This window comes from Dipodomys spectabilis, unplaced genomic scaffold (assembly GCF_019054845.1).
Source record: "Dipodomys spectabilis isolate Male_0828 unplaced genomic scaffold, ASM1905484v1 ptg000320l, whole genome shotgun sequence".
Classification (NCBI taxonomy): domain Eukaryota; kingdom Metazoa; phylum Chordata; class Mammalia; order Rodentia; family Heteromyidae; genus Dipodomys; species Dipodomys spectabilis.
The window spans coordinates 374450-393354 of record NW_024870997.1 but is presented as its reverse complement, the minus strand read 5'-3'; positions in this window follow the sequence as shown (position 1 = coordinate 393354).

Genomic DNA, 18905 nt, shown 5'->3' with positions numbered 1-18905 from the left:
GTTCTTGTGCCAGTACCAAGCTGTTTTGATTACTATGGATTTATAGTAGAGTTTGAAATTTGGGATTGATATTCTTCCAGCAATGTTCTTTCCGTTGAGGAGCCTTGTTGCTATTCAGAGTCTTTTATTGTTCCATATGAATTTTTGGATTGCCTCTTCTATTTCCTTGAAGAATGAGGTTGGAATTTTGATAGGTGTCACACTGAATTTGTAGATAGCCTGGAGAAGTATTAACATTTTCCCAATGTTAATCTTTCTAATCCAGGAGCATGGGAGTTTTTCCCATTTTCAAAGTTCTGTTTTGATTTCCTTTTTCAAGTTTTTAAAGTTTTCATCATAGAGATCCTTCACTTCTTTGGTTAAGTTAATTCCTAGGTATTTTATTTTTTGTGGGGCTATTACTAGTGGATTTGTTTTCCTAATTTCAGCGTCACTTTTCTCATTTTTGGCATACAGAAAAGACATTGATTTTGGGTGGTTAATTTTATACCCTGCTACTTTGCCAAAGTTTTGAATCAGCTTGAGTAATTTTGGAGTGGAGTCTATGGCATTCTGGCATTCTTTATATACAAGATCATGTCATCTGCAAAGAGGGAGAGTTTTATTTCTTCTTTCCCTTTTTGGATCCCCTTTATTTTTGCATCTTGTCTTATTGCTATAGCTAGGCATTCTAATACTAGATTGAAGAGAAGTGGAGAGAATGGACATCTTTGTCTTATTCCTGAGTTAAGAGGAAATGGCTTTATTTTTTCACCATTAATTATAATGCTGGCTATAGGTTTGTTATATACAGCCTTTATTGTACTGAGGAATGTTCCATGGATTCCTAATTTTTCCAAAATCTTCATCATAAAGGGGTGTTGGATCTTGTCGAATGCTTTCTCTGCATCTATTGAGATAACCATGTGGTTCTTATCTTTGCTCTTGTTGATGTGAAGAATAATATTAATTGATTTGTGTATATTGAACCAGCTTTGCATCCCTGAAATGATTCCTGTTTGACTATGCTGTATGATTTTTTGGATGAATTGTTGACGTCGATTGGCCAAAATTTTGTTGAGAAGTTTTGCATCAATGTTCATCAAAGAAATGGGTCTATAGTTCTCTTTCTTTGATGAGTCCCTGCCTGGTTTTGGGATGAGGGTTATGATGGCTTCATAGAATGTGTTTGGTAATGAGCTTTCTCTTTCAATTTCATGGAAGAGTTGGAGGAGTGTTGGTGTGAGCTCTGCTTTGAAGGCCTTGTAGAATTCTGCTATAAAACCATCTGGCCCTGGAATTTTCTTAGATGGGAGGTCTCTTATTGCTGTTTCAATTTCAGTGCTTAATATGGGCTTGTTAAAATTGTTTAACTCATCTTGGTTTTGTTTTGGCATGTCAATATTTTCTAGGAAAAGGTCCATTTGTGTCAAGTTCTCAAACTTATAAGCATAAAGTTTTGAGGTTGTTTCTGAGGTGATGTTTCCATTCTCATCTCTGAGTTTATTTATTTGGGTGTGTTCTCTTCTTTTTCTGATAAGACTTGCTAAGGGCCTGTCAATTTTGTTATTTTTTTCGAAGAACCAACTCTTCATTTTGTTGATTGTTTCTATAGTTATTTTGGATTCTAATTCATTTAATTCTGATTTAATTTTAATTATTACTTTCCATCTACTGCATTGAGGTTTATCTTGCTGCTCTTTTCAAGGAGGTTCAGATGTCTCATTAAATTTTTGGACTCAGATCTCTCCAATTTGTTGATGTAGGAGCTCAGAGCTATAATCTTGACTCTGAATACTGCCTTTGCTGCGTCGCAGAGGAGCTGGTAATTTGTGTGCTCATTTTTGTGGAATAGCATGAACATTTGAATTTCCTTTCTAATCTCTTCCAAGACCCACTTGTGAATCAGCAGTGTGTTGTTCAGCCTCCATGTGTTACTTGACCTTCTTTGGTGGCTTTTGATGTTGAGTTCTAATTTTATTCCCTTGTGGTGAGAGAGAATGCAAGGTATAAATTCAATGTTTCTGAATTTGGACAAGTTTGCTTTGTGGCCTAAAATGTGGTCTATTTTAAAAAATGTTCCATGTGCTGCTCAGAAAAATGTAAATTCTGATGTTGCTGGGTGAAATATTCAGTTCATACCATTCCTATTTTTACCTTTGAGTGTTCTCAGCTTGCTCATGCCATTCCTGCCTTTCTCTTTGAGTATTCTCAAGCTGCTTATGCAAATCCTTTATCATTATTTGAGTAGCTTCCTGACACTTATGATATTCCTGTATAAACCTTTGGATTGCCTCCGCTCTCTCATACAGAGTCCTTTGTAGGTTTTCAATCTTTTCCTTCATTGGCATTTTGTTTGCCTCCATTGAACTGTTGTTTGCCTCCTCTCTCTCCTTATCATGCTCCTACAGAGTCCTTTGTATGTTTTCAATATTTTTATTTATCATGTTTGCCAGCAGTGTTTGTAGAGCTATTTGTGAACTCTCCTCTGGATTATTTATGATCTGTTCTGTCCCCTGATTATCATGATTGGAAGTTGAGATACCGAACTTGCCATTTTTTTTGTATTTTTCCGTCTTACTCTGCCCATTTGGGATGAAAATAACAGCAGTTTTGTGCTAGAAAATTACTTAAGGCAAGCATCAACCAAAGTCTGTATTTGCACAGTCAATAGTCTACAGATACAATCTAGTTCAACAGATACATCTATTCAACATCAAACAAGGATATATTAATGGGCTACAAACCGCAAAGAAGTATTTGGTAAACCAGAAATTATTAGGTTTAGGGAGAGATGAGAGATGTGGGTAAAATATCGGAATAAAGTGATGTGGGAAGGCACAGGGAGAGTTAACTTAAGTAAGTTTTAATCTCAAAGTAGTCAATAGGTTGGATAGGATGAAAGTAGAGAGAGACAAAAAAAGAAGAGAAAGGGAAAAGGAAGAGACCAGAAAAAATAGCAAAGTAAAAATTGACATATTATGCAGAAACGGGAAAAATATATTCATAGAAGAACGTGGATATAATGATAGAAGGGGAGGGATATAAAGGAGATGTGAAAAACTTAAAATAAAAATACTTAAAATATTATATAGGTAGAAAAAGGTAGTACTGCTCTTAAGGAATTTAAGTCTAAGAGGTTTTGAATTGAATAATGAATTTGTGGATTAAGTGTGTACACAGTGGGGGATAAGGTCTAATAATCGACTACGGGTTTATCTGAGGATGTGCAGTACAACAACTAAGTCACATAAAGAAGAAAGAAAGAGAAGAAAAGGTGAAAAGGACAAGAAAGAAAGAAAAAAAGATCAGAAGTTCAGTAGAGCTAAACAAAAAACAAAAAAAAATTAAAAAAGAAAAAAAAAGAAAGAAAAACGCACACACACATATACCCCTAAAATAAAAATTATGAGGAAAAAGTTACTAGAAAACAATTTTTTTCCAAAAAAGGTAAAAATTAAAAATTAAAAAAAAGTTTTAGAAAAATTTTTTTTATAAAAGGTACAAAAAAAAAGAAAAAACTTCTTTGATTTTTTTGGGAGGGGTGGGAAAAATCTGCATCTCCCTGTATCTCCATAATCAGCCTCTTGTTGGAGTCTCTGGTCTGCTTGTGGTGTTTGATTTTACTGTGGCTTGGTTGGTTTCTTAAGTCAGTTTGTTTGAACAGGCAGAAAAATGCTCTGTTTTACCAAGGATTTTGTGATCTTCCTCCCAGGTTAGTTCAATGGGAGGGAGATCTGTTTGAGTATCACAAAAGAGGGAGATGGCGTTTTCCTCCAGTTTGGAGATGTGTTGATGAGGCTAGGTTTTGGATATGGTTGAGGCCTTTCAGCAAACAGTAGCTTTTCCTGGGGGCTAGTTTGTGAGAAACTCACAGAGCCCAGCCTGGAGCTACTCTCAGGGTTTATGTTTAGTGAATTTCAATTGATTGTCAAGGCTGTTAAAGGGAGGGGCAGCCTCTGGCTCTGATAACCCAGTGAAGAAAGCCATTCCTGGGCCTCCGCCCAATCTGGGTGACTTATCCCTGGGTGGAGCTGAATCTGGCAGGTCAGTTGAGGTTCTTGTGACCTGGTAAATGACACTAGTTTTCTTCCAAGACCTGAGTTGGAGCAAGCATCTCTGCCGAGCTTTGTCAGTATCCAAGAAGGAGATCTCCGGTACTGAGGGGGTGGGGTAGAGGGGTGGCCTTTTCTGCTCTGCTCCCTGATGAGAAGGCTTTTCTTGAGGACAGGCAAGTTGTGGGATAAAATTGTAAGGGGGTGGCTAGAAATGTGGCTTAGTAGTAAAGAGCTCACCCAACATGCGTGAATACCAGGGTTTGAATCCTCAGTGCCACATACTCAGAAAAAGCCAGACACAGCAAGTGACTCAAATGGTCGAGTGCTAGCCTTAAGAAAAAAAAAATCCCCAGGATTGTCAAAAACAATAGGCCACATGCCGGTGGCTCACACCTGGAAAACTACCTTCTTATGAGGCTGAGATTTGAAGACCACAGCTCAAAGACAGACGAGGCAAAAAAAAAGTCTGTTAGACTCTTATCTCCCATGAACCACTAAAAAATCCCATGTGGAGCTGTTGCTCAAGTGGTAGAGAGTTATCCTTTACTGAATTGCTAATTGACAGTGCCCAGGGTTGATACGAGACACACAACTGGAAAAAAATAGAGGGTTAATCAAAGTACTTTTCCTATTTGCTAATTACGAGAACATTCTCTGGAAAATCAACGCTGATATACACCAGAATTGGAGTCAGACGTCCAGGCCTAAGTGTAGGAGGTCCACATGCCCAGCCTCCCAGCCTCTAGCATTGTAACCTTGTGTCCACAGGGTTCTGAAAGGTCCAATGTTGAAAGGCTTAATATGCTCCCCAAGCCCTTTGTGATAAGCAGTTGACTTGTATTGTCATTGTCATTACATGTCTAAACCTATTAGAACACCAGAAGCTCTTGACCATCACCCTATCTCAGGAGACTGAGGTCTCAGGATCACACAGAAGCCAGCCAGGGCAGGAAAGTCTATGACACTCTGATTTCTATGACTGAAAGGTCAGATGTTCAAGAGCTTCTTGTTTTTCCCTTGGTGATGAGAAGTTACTCTAAATGTTCTTAGTGTTCTTGACCCATTGACCCATCCTGGGTTCAAATGAAGTTCTCAGGATCCAAGTCCTGGCACAGTTATCAGGAAGAACTCCAGTGTAACACTCTATTTGAAGGACAGAAAACAGTTTCAATAGCCAGGCTAGATGAAGAGAACAAGGAGGCAGAATATACAAACTCAACAGTGATTTGAGCTGCAAAACCACTTCATTCATTCCAGACACAGATAGCAATAAGGGAAAACCTGAAACATTTGTTAGAGTTACACCAGGGTCAGGCTTTTCTCAGCTTCCTCAAACAATGACTAACTTTCCTCCCTCAGGTGAAGGGAGCCTCAGGCTATCTTTAGGTTACCAATAGAGAGCCATTTTAGTTAGCTTGATGGGAGGAACAGAGTAGAAAAGCCCTGCTCTCTGGTCTTAGAGAGTGGGATTTTTACTCTCCATCTATCAGATATGAAGGCCCTTCTTCTACCTCTGCCAATCTTTTCTCCTTCCTTCATTCTCCACATTATTAATGCTAATCCCCAGTCCAAGGTGAGGCAGGGTCATTTCTCTTTTGTCTCCAAGCAGCTGAGTTAGAACATGGCACTGCCCTCTTGGCTCTGGGGCCTTCGACTGCCTGATAAGTGGGAAAGAGACATTCTTCCTGTTCTGTGGTTGTGTGAAGGTGATGCTGTTGTCCTGGCACACTGCAGAAGGCCTCATTACTGTGAATTATTCCCTTCTTTCCTCCTGAAGTCCAAGACCAGATTGATCTATCATTTTTCTATCTGTCTGTCTGTCTATCTATCTATCTATCTATCTATCTATCTATCTATCTATCTATCTATCTATCTATCTATCTATCTATCTATCTATCTATCTATCTATCTATCTATCTTTCTTTCTTTCTTTCTTTCTTTCTTTCTTTCTTTCTTTCTTTCTTTCTTTCTTTCTTTCTTTCTTTCTTTCTTTCTTTCTTTCTTTCTTTCTTTCTTTCTTTCTTTCTTTTTCTCTCTCTCTCTTTCTTTCTTTTGCTTTCTTTCCTTTTTTCTTTCTTTCTTTATTCCTGTCTTTCTTCTATCTATGTATCTATGTACCAACCTACCTACCTGCCTACCTGCCTACCTGCCTACCTACCTACCTACCTACCTAACTAACTAACTAACTACCTACATAGTTATTTCTCTGACATTTCTTGTGCTGAAATCAAGGCCTGGGCATTGTCTCTAGCACTCTGCTACTCGAGCCACAGCACCAATTCTGGATTTTTCTGTGTATGTGTTACTGAGGATTCGAACCCAGGGCCTCTTGCATGCTAGGCAAGCACTCTCCCACTAATCCACATTCTCAGCCCCCTCAGATTTTTTCTTAATGGTAGTTTTTGCATATATATGCTACCATTTTGTGTCCCCAGGTATAATTTTCTGAATACCGCTTATTTCTATGAACTATGATACTCTCTTCCCCTGCGTGATTTGTGACTGCTCCTGCATTGGCCTCATAATAAAATGTAAATAAAGGCTGCTGAGAGCTTTAGTGTGCATTATATAAGGAAACAGGCCTAGAACCCTGGAAGAGAAAAGCAATGGGGCTGAAATGAAAAGAATGATGCAGTATGTACAATGAGCATATCTAAAACATAAATCAGTAAATAAAAGCAGAAATTTTGCATACAGCCTCTTTGCATTTAGGGAAGTAATATACACATGTAAGTAAGTAGGACACTGATACATAAACTTGGCTTCTTTTTGAATTTTCTTTTGTGGCCATCCCATGGCTTAAACTGAGTATGTGATGCATTCCTCAGCTGTTTTTCACAAGTCTGAGGTTCTATCACTGCCACAGCTCCACGTCCAGCTATCTGGTTGTTCAATGGACCAGACTGGCCTTTATCTCCTGCTTGGCTTTTTCTCTCAAAGCTGGAGCTCTACCCTTAGGCCACTGCTCCACTTCTGGTTTTCTGGTGGTTTATTGGAGACAATAAACCTTTCCTGCTAGGGTTGGCTTTGAATGGAGATCTCCTGAGGAGGCTTCAAGTGGATTTCCTCAGGGATTCACCTAGGAGCCGCTCCATCCAATCTTTAGTCTAAATCTCGAGAGTTACTAGAGAAAAACAGAAACAGGACATGCTTCTAGTGTGTCCTAGATAATTAAGGTTGGAGATACAAAACGCTCATAATTATTAGATCACTTTATAAGCAAAAGGAGCAATGCAGATAGTGTGAGGATCGCTCCAGGTTGCGGTCCTCCTATCCTGAGACAGCAAATTCACTGCAGCTCAATGCTAAGTGACAGAACTGGAATGTCCTGTGGACATTTGCTCCTAAATCCTGTTACACTCATTTCTTACTTTTGGCTTCATCCCTGTGACCAGAGGGTAAGATGAAGAGAGAAAATACTCTCAGAGAAAGCAGGTATAAAGAACTTTGGGTAGTTTACTTATAAGTCTCAACCATGGGAATGACCCTATTAAGAAGTCAGTCCTTATCATAAAACAAAGAAGAAACGAAAGAAGGTGAAAGTGCCTGCTGAGTGTAATCCCAGCTCCTCAGGAGGCTGAGATGTAGAGAATTTGAGTTTGAAACCAGCCAGTGGAAGTATGTCTTTTACAATGTTATGTCTAAGATATCACAGAAAAACCCAGAAGTGGGGCTGTGACTCAAGCTTAATGCAGTACCCTTGAGGAAAAGGAGCTCTTGGACCAGGCCTAGGCTCATAATTCAACCCCCGGACCTGCCCCCTCAAAAAAGCAACGTGTACCTCAATTTGTTTCTGTACGTATGGATGTATTCCTCTAGGTGAAACTCCTGAGTAGCTATGATGAATGGCACAAAGCAAGAAAATTGTATTCAATAAAATGAGTTCATAACACAGACACTGCTTTTATGATATTGCATGTTTCAGGGCTCCCCTCACTGCTCCCAATGTAGCCTGAGGGTTTCTCTGTATCCCAGGCTTGCTGGAGGAAATCTCCCTCATTGTCTGGACAGGAACACAAAACACCTCACTCATGTACAACTGTGTACAAAATAACTCCATCTGGGCCAATTAATGAGGATGTGAGCGGGCTCTGAAGGTCAGGAGGAAAAGGCCTCTTTTTACCCTTAGCCATCTCTCTTCCTGTGCTCTCTTTTAAAAGGAGACCTTCATTTTTGCCACCTCCCATGCCAGGCCAAGTTCTGTGCTCTTACCCTGCCTTTATGAGACTATATTCTGGTGTTCAGATGCAGTGCTCAATATAATACAGGATTCCTTCAGGCAGACAACCAGGACATTGAACATAATGAAACGTTTTATTGCCGGCAATGATGGGCCTATAATGCCTCTCCTATGTTTCCAGAAGCTTGAGAAATCCAAGCACATTTTGGATATCACAAAGCTTCCTGTCATGTAGGACTGGTGAAGCTCATCAGGTTTTGAAACCTTTGACCTCTCCTAGTTGGGCCCTGGGTGGCTAGGTTTTGGGGTTGTATATATGGACTGGTTGCTGACCATGAGCTCAGAGCCTAAGTCTAGTGCTTTACCACTTTGTCACACCTTCACTTCTGCTTTCTGTGTGTGTGCGTGTATGTGTGTGTGTGTGTGTGTGTGTACGTTCATGTGTGTGTACAAACACTAGTCCTGGAGCTTGAACTCAAGACATGAGCACTGTACCTAGTTTCTCTTGTACAAAGTTTGCCCTCTCCCTCTTGAACCACAGAGCCCCTTCAGGCTTTTTCCTACTGATGTGGTTCTGAGAAATCAAGCCCAGGTTTTCATATATGCAAAGCACTCTACCCGTAAGGCACATTCCCATCCCTCTACTTCAAGTTTGTTAGTTTGTTTCTGTCTTTTTTGTTGTTGTTTCATTGTAGGAGTGGAAATTTGGGCCTGGGTGCTGTCCCTGAGCTCTTCAGCTCAAATCTTGTGCTCTACCACTTGAGCCACAGAGCCACTTCCGGTTTTCTGGTGGTTCATTGGAGCTCAGTGTCTCAAGGACTTTCCTGCCCAGGCTAGCTTTGAACCATGATCCTCAGATCTCATTCTCCTGAGTAGCTAGGATGACCGGCATGTGCCACAAGCACCTAGCTTCCACTTCAGGTTTCTTATTGGTAGATTGGAGATAATAGTCTCATGGTACTTTTTGTGTCAAGGATAGTTTGGAACCCAAATCTCAGCTTCTTGAGAAGGCAGAATGAGACCTTGGTTATAGAACCCTAATCCATGGCACTCTGCTGCAAGAGGTTCCTTGGCTCCACGTGGTAGTGTGCTAGCCATGACCCCAAGAGGTATGGGTCAGTGCTTAGGCCCTGACTTCAAGGTTCATGATTTAGAAAAAACAAGAAAAAACAATTGCCTCCTGTAGACAACTGACTAGTCTTCAGTAATACATAAGTTTGTCCCTGCCATGGGGAAAGATCTAAGCCTCAATATTCTTTTCTGCATAGTCATGTCAGTTGTGGAGTTCTTTTCTTTTTCCTTTTATTGTGAAAATACTGTACAAAGGGGTTACAATTACATGGGCAAGATAGTGAGTACATTTCTTATCAGGAATTGTAGCCTCCTCCATTTTTTATGCTTCCCATCCCTTCCCATCCTCCCTCCCCCCCACCCCAACCCCCCCCCAGTTGTAAAGTTCGTTTTTTACATGACAACTTGTACTTCTCATTGTTGCAGCAGGTCCACTTGTATCCTTATTTAAACGACTTGTTTTTCCCCTTCCCCTCCACAAATTATACCGACATCAAATACAGTGAAAGCAGGGGTTATACTGTGCTGGAGGGACATACAAAGTTACAAAGAAATAATCTTATAATTGCATTAGAAACAAATGCTTGAAAGAAAAAAAAACATTTAAAATCATATCTTAGGGTTCATTTTCCTAATATCATCTTATCTGACCTTTTCTGCTTGACTCATACATATACTCAATATTGCAAATAAGGAAAATCATGGGACCTATGTTTCTTTGGGCTTGGTTTACTTCAATTAATATAATATTTTTCAAGTCTTTCCCTTTCGTAACAAATGGGGCAAGGTCATTCTTTCTGATGGAGGCATAGAATTCCGTTGTGTATATATACCACATTTTCTTGATCCATTCATCTACTGAGGGGCATCTGGGTTGGTTCCATATCTTATCTATAGTAAATAATGCTGCAGTGAACATAGGTGTGCTGGTAGCTTCTGTATGGTCTTGTTTGTGATCATGTGGGTAAATGCCCAAAAGTGGGATTGCTGGGTCATAGGGGGAGCTCTTTTCTTCATAGTCATGTTAGTTTTGGAGTTCTTTCAAGGACAAGATGAAAGAATTCACCCTTTGAAGGAGAAAATATATAACACTCTATTTTTTTTGGTCAGTCATGGGGCTTGAAATCTAGGCCTGAATTCTGTCCTTTAGCTCTTCAGCTCAAGGCTAGTGCTCTACCACTTGAGCTACAACGATACTTCCAGTTGTCTGGTGGTTTATTGGAGATCAGATTTTCAGCGTCTTTCCTGCCCGGGCTGGCTTTGAATCATGATCCTTAAATCTCAGCCTCCAGAGTAGTTAGGATTACAAGCGTGAGGCACTGTTGCCCGGCTCCAAATAACCCTCTTTACTTGACTCAGCATACAGCACCCTGTGAAAGACTCAGCACCCAGCACCCAATACAGAACTCAGCACCTTGCACCCTGCGAAGGACTCAGCACATAGCATCCTGTGCAGGACTCAGCACATAGCAACCCGTGAGGGCCCCAACACCCCCAGGAAATACTAATCACATAGATGTATCCCACAAGCTCTCATCAGTATTAGGGTGCTTTCATCAGTATCACCATTCTTCCAGAAACACATCACAAACTGCACAAAGTTCACATCTAATTATGCAGAGGGATATTTTTTGCGGGGGGGAGTCAGCCACATGGATTACACTAAAATGTTGGGGGTACTGTCCAAAGATCTTTTCCTCAAGGCTAGATATCTATCACTTTGATCCACAATCAGAGTTTCACAGAAATCCTGCCAGTTCTGTTTTTTAAACCCACCAGTGTCAGATCTCAGCCTCCGAGAATCTTGGATGACAGGGGTGAGCAAGCCAGCAGCATCTGGTTCTGTGGGGTTGAGTTGCAGTTGTATACCTCTGACTAAGTCAGGTTAGATGGCAACTGTCAGCACGACTACCGGCTTGCTCTGTGATGAGGTATTTGAAGTTCTATCCTTATAGAGTTGCAGTCACAACATTCATTCTTTTTTTCATGCCCATCCTGGACCTTGAGTAAGGGTCTAGACACAGTCCCTAAGCTTTTAAGCTCAAAGCTAATGCTCAACTGCTTGAGCGAGAGCACAACTACTGGATTTTTATGTGCATGTGGTAGTGAGGAATCGAATCCAGGGCTTTGTATGTACTAGCCATGATTATACCACTGAGCCCCAGGAGTGACAAGTATATGAACAGATAAATGTGTAGATTGGCATATATATGTATCTATCTATCTATCTATCTATCTATCTATCTATCTATCTATCTATCTATCTAGATAGATAGATAGATAGATAGATACATATATATATGCATATATATGTATAAAACAAGAGAAAGGTGTCTGTATAGTATGAAATTACATATATTATATTATTACCCATTATTGACAATCAAATTATTCCTTCCAGTTTTAAGTATCATGGTTGAATACATAATAAAGTATTAATTGACAATTAGTCAATGTAATATAATTGTTGTGTATAGTTTTATAGTATACTCATACACTATTTACTAATTTGTTACTTTTATAAAATTCCATTCGTATGGATGTACATGGGAATGGGTTTCTTAGAATCTCATGCCAATACTTAGTGGTAGTCCAGGGATTCGACCTCCAGGCCTAAGGTAAGTTTTGGCTATGGCTTCCCTAATAGCCAGCCAAACATCAACATGCAATGTCATGTACACTTTCAGGGCCTTGTCATTTACACGCAGAATGGTCACAATGCAAAAGGGAAAAAATGTAAAACCACCTTCTTGAATTTCTCCATTTTATCATTCTCCTTTTCATTTTATTTCTTGAAAACCCCGACACTTGAACTTGGGTCCTAGGATCCCAGGGTAGCTGTGGCAGAGATGCCAAGACCTGAGTTCAAGCCCCGTGATTAGCAAAAATAAAATAAAATAAAATAAGGCCCTGGCTTGGAATTTGCACCATTTTTCTGGCAGGCCTGGGAATTGAACTCAGCATCTGGGTATCTCTGTGGCTCTGTGGGTGAAGGGTAAGCTCACCGTCCTTGGAGATAAGAAATTCTGACCAGTTCCCAGGGCCTAAATTGAAGCCCCAGCACTGTAAAAATACATACATAAGTTTAGTGAGTACGACGTTTATTACACTTATTCATTTAGTATTATTACACATATAACATTTCATTTAATATATCGTATCACACAGGATATGTTTGCATATGAAGTATACATCATTATGATACCCAGGACATTTTCTCAGAAAAAAATATGTGTCTAAAGTGGCCTCTTAATACATGAATAAATTTTTGGCAATGCTAGGATTTCAACTCACAGCCTACAATGCCCAATCCACAAATGGGGTCACAGTCTTAGCACACCAACCTCTGACAAACTGAGCTGCCAGGAAGTTCTGACGACCTGTAATGAAGCCACAGTAGTGCCATGTATATATATATATATATATATATATATATATATATATATATATATATATATATTCATATATATATACACACATATATATATTCATATATATATACACATATATATATGTATATATATATTTAGAGAGAGAGAGGGATGTGTATATTGCTGTATATACATGCATATATATAGTAGACAGAGAGAATGTCAGGATATCATTAAATTATATATATATATATATGAATATAGCTACCAATAATTAGTTATTAAGTTAGGTTTCCATTTAATGAAGTATCATAGTTGAATACTTATAAAAGCATTAATTAAAAAATAATCAATATCCTTCCATTAGGGGAATCATAACATGGTGCTAGAATGGACGATGTAAATCCAATAATTTTTGTGTGGTTTTCTAAAATAGAATCATGAATTAACTGCAAATTTAATTATTTTTATAACATTCCACTAGCATTCACATAAATAGGAATGAGTTTGTCAGGATCTCCCTCCATTTGTGTGTGGCAGTCCTGGCATTCATACTCCAGGCCTGGGAAGTTTACTTTGAATGCAAAACATTGGAATGACAATGACGATTTCAGATTATCACGATTAAAAAAAGAACAACAAGAAGAAAAGAAAGTCAGGTGGCATTGGCTCCTGTATGTAATCCTAGCTCCTCAGGAGGCTGAGATATAGAGAATGCCAATTTAAATTCAGCTAGGGCAGGAAAGTCTGCAACACTCTTATTTCTAAGAGATCACATGAAAATATCCTCATGGGTTGTGGCTGTGGCTAAACGGCTGAGAGCTACCCTTAAGAAAGAGGAGATCAGGGATAGGGCCTAGACTCATATTTCAACCTCAGTCTTGCCAAAGGAAAAAAAAAAAGAAGGCAGTAACTCCATGTCTCTGTGTATTTATGGATTATGTATGATGGGTATTCAGCAGGTTGCCCATGACCAGACCCCCAACCTGGGCAAGCTGGGACAAGCCCTGAGAGAGTAGTAAGCCTGAGCCAGTACCTTGAACAAAGCATCCTTCTCTGCCATTTAATAACTGAAGCCCAGAAAGCTTGCCTTGGCTGGGGTATGCAACGGGTACATCATGTTTTGGCAGAGGTGTCTCATTGGGACATCTAGCAGCCACCCGCTGCCTCCAGGGAGACCATTGTTCTTAGGCTGTAGCAGTTGTGGAAAGTTCTTGCTCCATATTCCCTATCCCTCTGTAGGACGTGAGCCTAGATCTCTGAGGCCTGGTGGCTATCACTCATTCATCATTCCTCATTGCCGAGTCTCACACTGGTCCCAAATCCTGGCAAAGATATGAAATGGCCAGCTATTTCTGTGCTGAACAGAGTATGCCAATGAATCCCACCCTCATAGTTCCTGTTAGAAGTAATCCCTTGGCTGTGAATGTGGCTAAGTGGTAGAGTGCTTACCAAGCAAGCTTGAAGCCCTGGGTTGGATTCCTCAGTGCCACATAAACAGAAAAAGCCAAAAGTGGCACTGTGGCTTAAGTGATAGAATGTAGCCTTGAGCAAAAGCAGCTCAGGAACATGCCCTAACCCTGAGTCCAAGCCACAACACTGGCAAGAACAATATGAGTTTGGTGAGACATACACTTCTGGAACTCAGAGGAAGGCCGAGGTTATAGGTAAGAGGTAGAGGGCAGGTGGTGGTGGCTCACCCTTGTAATATTATCACTCAGGATGCTGAGATCTGAAGATTATAACTGCAAGCAAGTGCAGGCAGGAGTCTATATGAGAATCTTTTCTCAAATTAAGCACCAAAAAAACCAGAGGTGTGGTTCAAGTAGTAGAATGCTAGCCTTGAGCATAAAAACTTAAGGATAGCATCCAGGCCATGAATTCATACCCCAGGACTGGCACACACACACACACACACACACACACACACACACACACACACACACACACACACACACACACACACACACACTGGAAATTCTACTTACGCATCAAAAAGAATATTGTACCATTTGTATCTCTCATTTCTCATGTCATCTGCCTGGTATCTCATTGCCATCGTATTGTCCCTGTACTGCACTAACTGACACATGCAGACTGATGTAAAAGATTTTCAGGGTTATGGGATAACCATAGATTCCTGAGTATGAGTTCTCTGCTCATTCTCTTTGTCTATTCATCCCTTTGAGTAGTGATTGTACAGATTCATTTGTACCATTTGCTACACAGAAAAGAGATGAACCATGCATATATATATATATATGTATGTACATATATATGATTATATACATACACACATTTATACATACATGGATATATGCACACATATGGATATATATTAAATACTTGAGTACATTTTATGTTTTCAAAAATTATGGAGCTAACAAAAATCACATGCATTTTCCTTCCTTTTCAATTTTTTCAAAACATAAAGAGATTTGTCTCTTTTGAATACCTAATTTTTAATAAAATATCACCATCTTGATTTGTCAGTGGCCTTGAAATTAGATGTTCAAATAGGACAAAATTATTTAGGCTTTTTGGTGGAAGAAAGGAATATTACTAGGATTCTATTCAGGAGTTCTCTGCTTGCTAGACAGGACTTTGTCTGTATAGCACCAAGCAGCTCAAATACTTTTGTCATACTTCTAGTCCATTTTATTTATTTGAGGTCTTGACCTTTTTGCCCTAACCCTCCCCTCCCACCTCTACAACTACACTCCCCTCTCCTCCCTTTCCCTCTTCCCTGCGTATATTGTAAAGATCCTTTTTCAACATAGAGTCTTGTGCATCTCATTGTTACAATGTGTCAGCCTGTATCACTATTTAACTCTTTTGTTTTTCCCTTCCCCTCCCCAAGCTAGAGAATGGTGTATACAAGATGCAGGGCAATGACATTAAATACAGTGAAAACAGGGGTTACACCATGGGGGAGGAACATAAAAAGAAAAAGAACACATGGTAGATTACAAACCCTATCTTGGGGTTCATTTCGCTTAACAACATCTTATCTGGTCTTATGTACATAGCTTTTGGACTTTTATGCTTGTCTGAGACATATAATAGTTATTGCAAATAAAGGAAACCATAGGAACCATGTTTCTTTGGGTTTGGCTTACTCTACTTGATATAATTTTTTCCAAGACTCCATTTAGAGCTCCCATATGATCCAGCAATCCAATTTTTGGCATTTGCCCAAATGTTCACAAACAAGACCATACTAAGCTACCGGCACAACTATGTTTATTGCAGCATTATTTACCATAGCTAAGATATGGAACCAACCCAGATGCCCCTCAGTAGATGAATGTATCAAGAAAATGTGATACACACACACACACACACACACACACAATGGAATTCTATGCCTCCAGTCAGAGAGAATGACATCGCCCTATTTGCTAGGAAATGGAAAGACACAGAAATAATTGTATTAAGTGAAATAAGCCAGGCTCATATAACCGTAGGTCCTATGGTTAATCTTACTTGAAGTAACTAGTACATGGTACCATATGACCATATAAGAAGATGTTATGTGAAATGAACCCCAAGATAGGGACACAAATGATTTTTATTCCATGAGATTCTTATCTCTATATAATCCCACAAGTAAAGTTGGAAAGGGAGCTGTTGTTCAAATACAGAGCACCACCCTTGAGGGTGCCTAAGTAACAAGGTAAGGTCCTGAGTTTAAACCATAATATCAGCACTCAAAAAAGTTGATTTCTTTTCCTTGAGGTTTTTATTAAATTGCTCAGAAAATAATCAACATTTTATTTATGTTTAGCATTACTTTTGAAATCATGTTATATTTATTCTGCTTTTCATTATTTTCTTAAATTTTTCTTACACATTAATATCCAGTAATGATAAGAGATAATTACTGTTTCACAAGTTTTTATGGCAGTTGAATATATGGATGAGAGGCTCATACAAGGAGTTTGGACTGAAAATAGATATTTCCAAGCTTTCACATAAAGAACATAGTTGAAGGAGCTGTGGGCATGTATGAGATAAACTTATGAAACCAGCAAGGAAAGATAAGGTATGATTTTGGAAAGCACACAATTTTGGAAGAAAAAAACAGGGAAAATATGTGGCTTTTGGTAAGAACTTTTTAACCCACCTACACATTTGAGTCCTTATTTCCAGTGGAAGGCATTTCAGTTAACTTTATTTTACAAAGTTAAACATGATTGACATTTAATACTAACTGGTCTCTGTCTCAGGTAAGCAATTATTCTAGCAAGGGGCTCATGACTATCATCCTAGTTACTCAGAGATCTGAGACCTCTAGATCCTAGTATAAAGCAGTCTGGAGCGGAAAATTGGGGAGACTTTTTTGTTCAATTAACCATGAGAAAACTGGAAGTGGCACTGCGGCTCAAAGTGGCAACACTAATCTTGAGTAATAAATCTCAGAGTCAGAACCCAGGCCCTGAGTTCAAGCTCTCTGAAATTATTCTTAAAATACATGTTCTCAGTAATTCTTTAACTTGTCTAGAAGACTGTTTTAAACTTAGAGATTTTTTATTTCATGTTCTCAGAATTTATTTTTAAGATGTTCAGAGAAAAATTATTTATAGTAAGAAATGGTTTGTATTGCTTTGTATTACTTTGTATTGCTTCTACACCAATAAATCAGCTGGAAAGTAGATGGCTAAACCCCTCCTCTCCCCACCAAAGTTGTAAAACTCATTTTTCGACATAATGATTTGTACATCTCATTGATGCAATGGGTCCACCTGTATTCCTAGTTAAACGATTTGTTTTTGCCCTTCCTCTCCACAAATTATACAAACATCAAATACAGTAAAAGCAGGGGTTATACCATGGGGGAGGGACTTACAAAGCAATATAGAAATCATCTTATAAATATCTTAGAAACAACTGCATGAATGAAAAAAAAACTTACCTTGCGGTTCATTCAACTAACATCAACTTCATTTGACCTTTTCTGCTTGACACATACATCTAGTTATTGCAAATAAGGGAAGCTGTGGGATCTATGTTTCTTTGGGTCTGGCTTACTTCACTTAATATAATTTATTCCAAGTCTTTCCATTTCCTAACAAATGGGCAATGTCATTCTTTCTGATGGAGGCATAGAATTCCATTGTGTATATATACCACATTTTCTTGATCAATTCATCTACTGAGGGGCATCTGGGTTGGTTCCATATCATAGCTATGGTAAATAATTCTGCAATAATCATAGGTGTGCTGGTAGCTTTACTATGGTCTTGTTTGTGATCATGTGGGTTAATGCCCCAATGTGGGATTGCTAGGTCATAGGGGAGCTCTATGTGGAGTCTTTTGAGGAACCTCCATTCTGCTTTCTACAGTGGTTGAACAAGTTTACACTCCCACCAAAAATGTAGTAAGGTTCCCTTCTGTCTACATCCCCTCCAGCATCTGCTGTTATTAGAGTTCTTGATTATGGCCATTCTAACTGGTGTGAGGTGGTACCTCAATGTTTTTATTTGTAAATCTTTTATCGCTAGAAAGGTTGAGCATTTCTTCATGTGTTTATTGGCCATCCTTCTTTCCTCTTCAGAGAAGTTTCTCTTTAAGTCTTTAGCCAACTTATTAATTAGGCATTTGTTTCTTTGAGGATTTGTTGTTGGGGGATTTAATTTTTTGAGTTACAGGTATATTTTAGGTATATTTTAGATATATGTTAGATATTTTAGATATGAGTTCCAGGTATATTTTAGATTTGTCCATTGTATGGCTAGTGCAGTTCTTCTCCCAATCCCTCGGCTTTCTAGTAATCTTGCTAGCTATGTCCTTTGCCATGAAGAAGCTCTGCTATTTCATGCAATCCCATTTGTCCCATTAGACTTTGATTTTTTTTTTATTTCTGGGTCTCTATTAAGAAAATTTTGGACCGTGCCAAGGAGAAGTTGGGTGGGTTTCTCCTATTCTATCCTGTAATGTTTTCAGGGTAAGACTTGAAACTTTTAGAGTTACAAATATTACAGGAAGATCTTTGATTCATGTTGAATGGATATGAGTAAATTGAGCTGTTGCATATATTTGTGTGTGTGTGTGTGTGTGTGTGTGTGTGTGTGTGTGTGTAAGGCGAGTTATGTTTATTATTGAAATCAAGGATAAGGAACTTGGTTACTTTTTCTGAGATATACATTATGGTGTTTCTTTGTTGGAGGTAGACTTGCCTTTGCCTCATGTGTACATTCCAGCTCAATTTCTCAATTAAAGTTTCTTAATTATTATTGAACATAT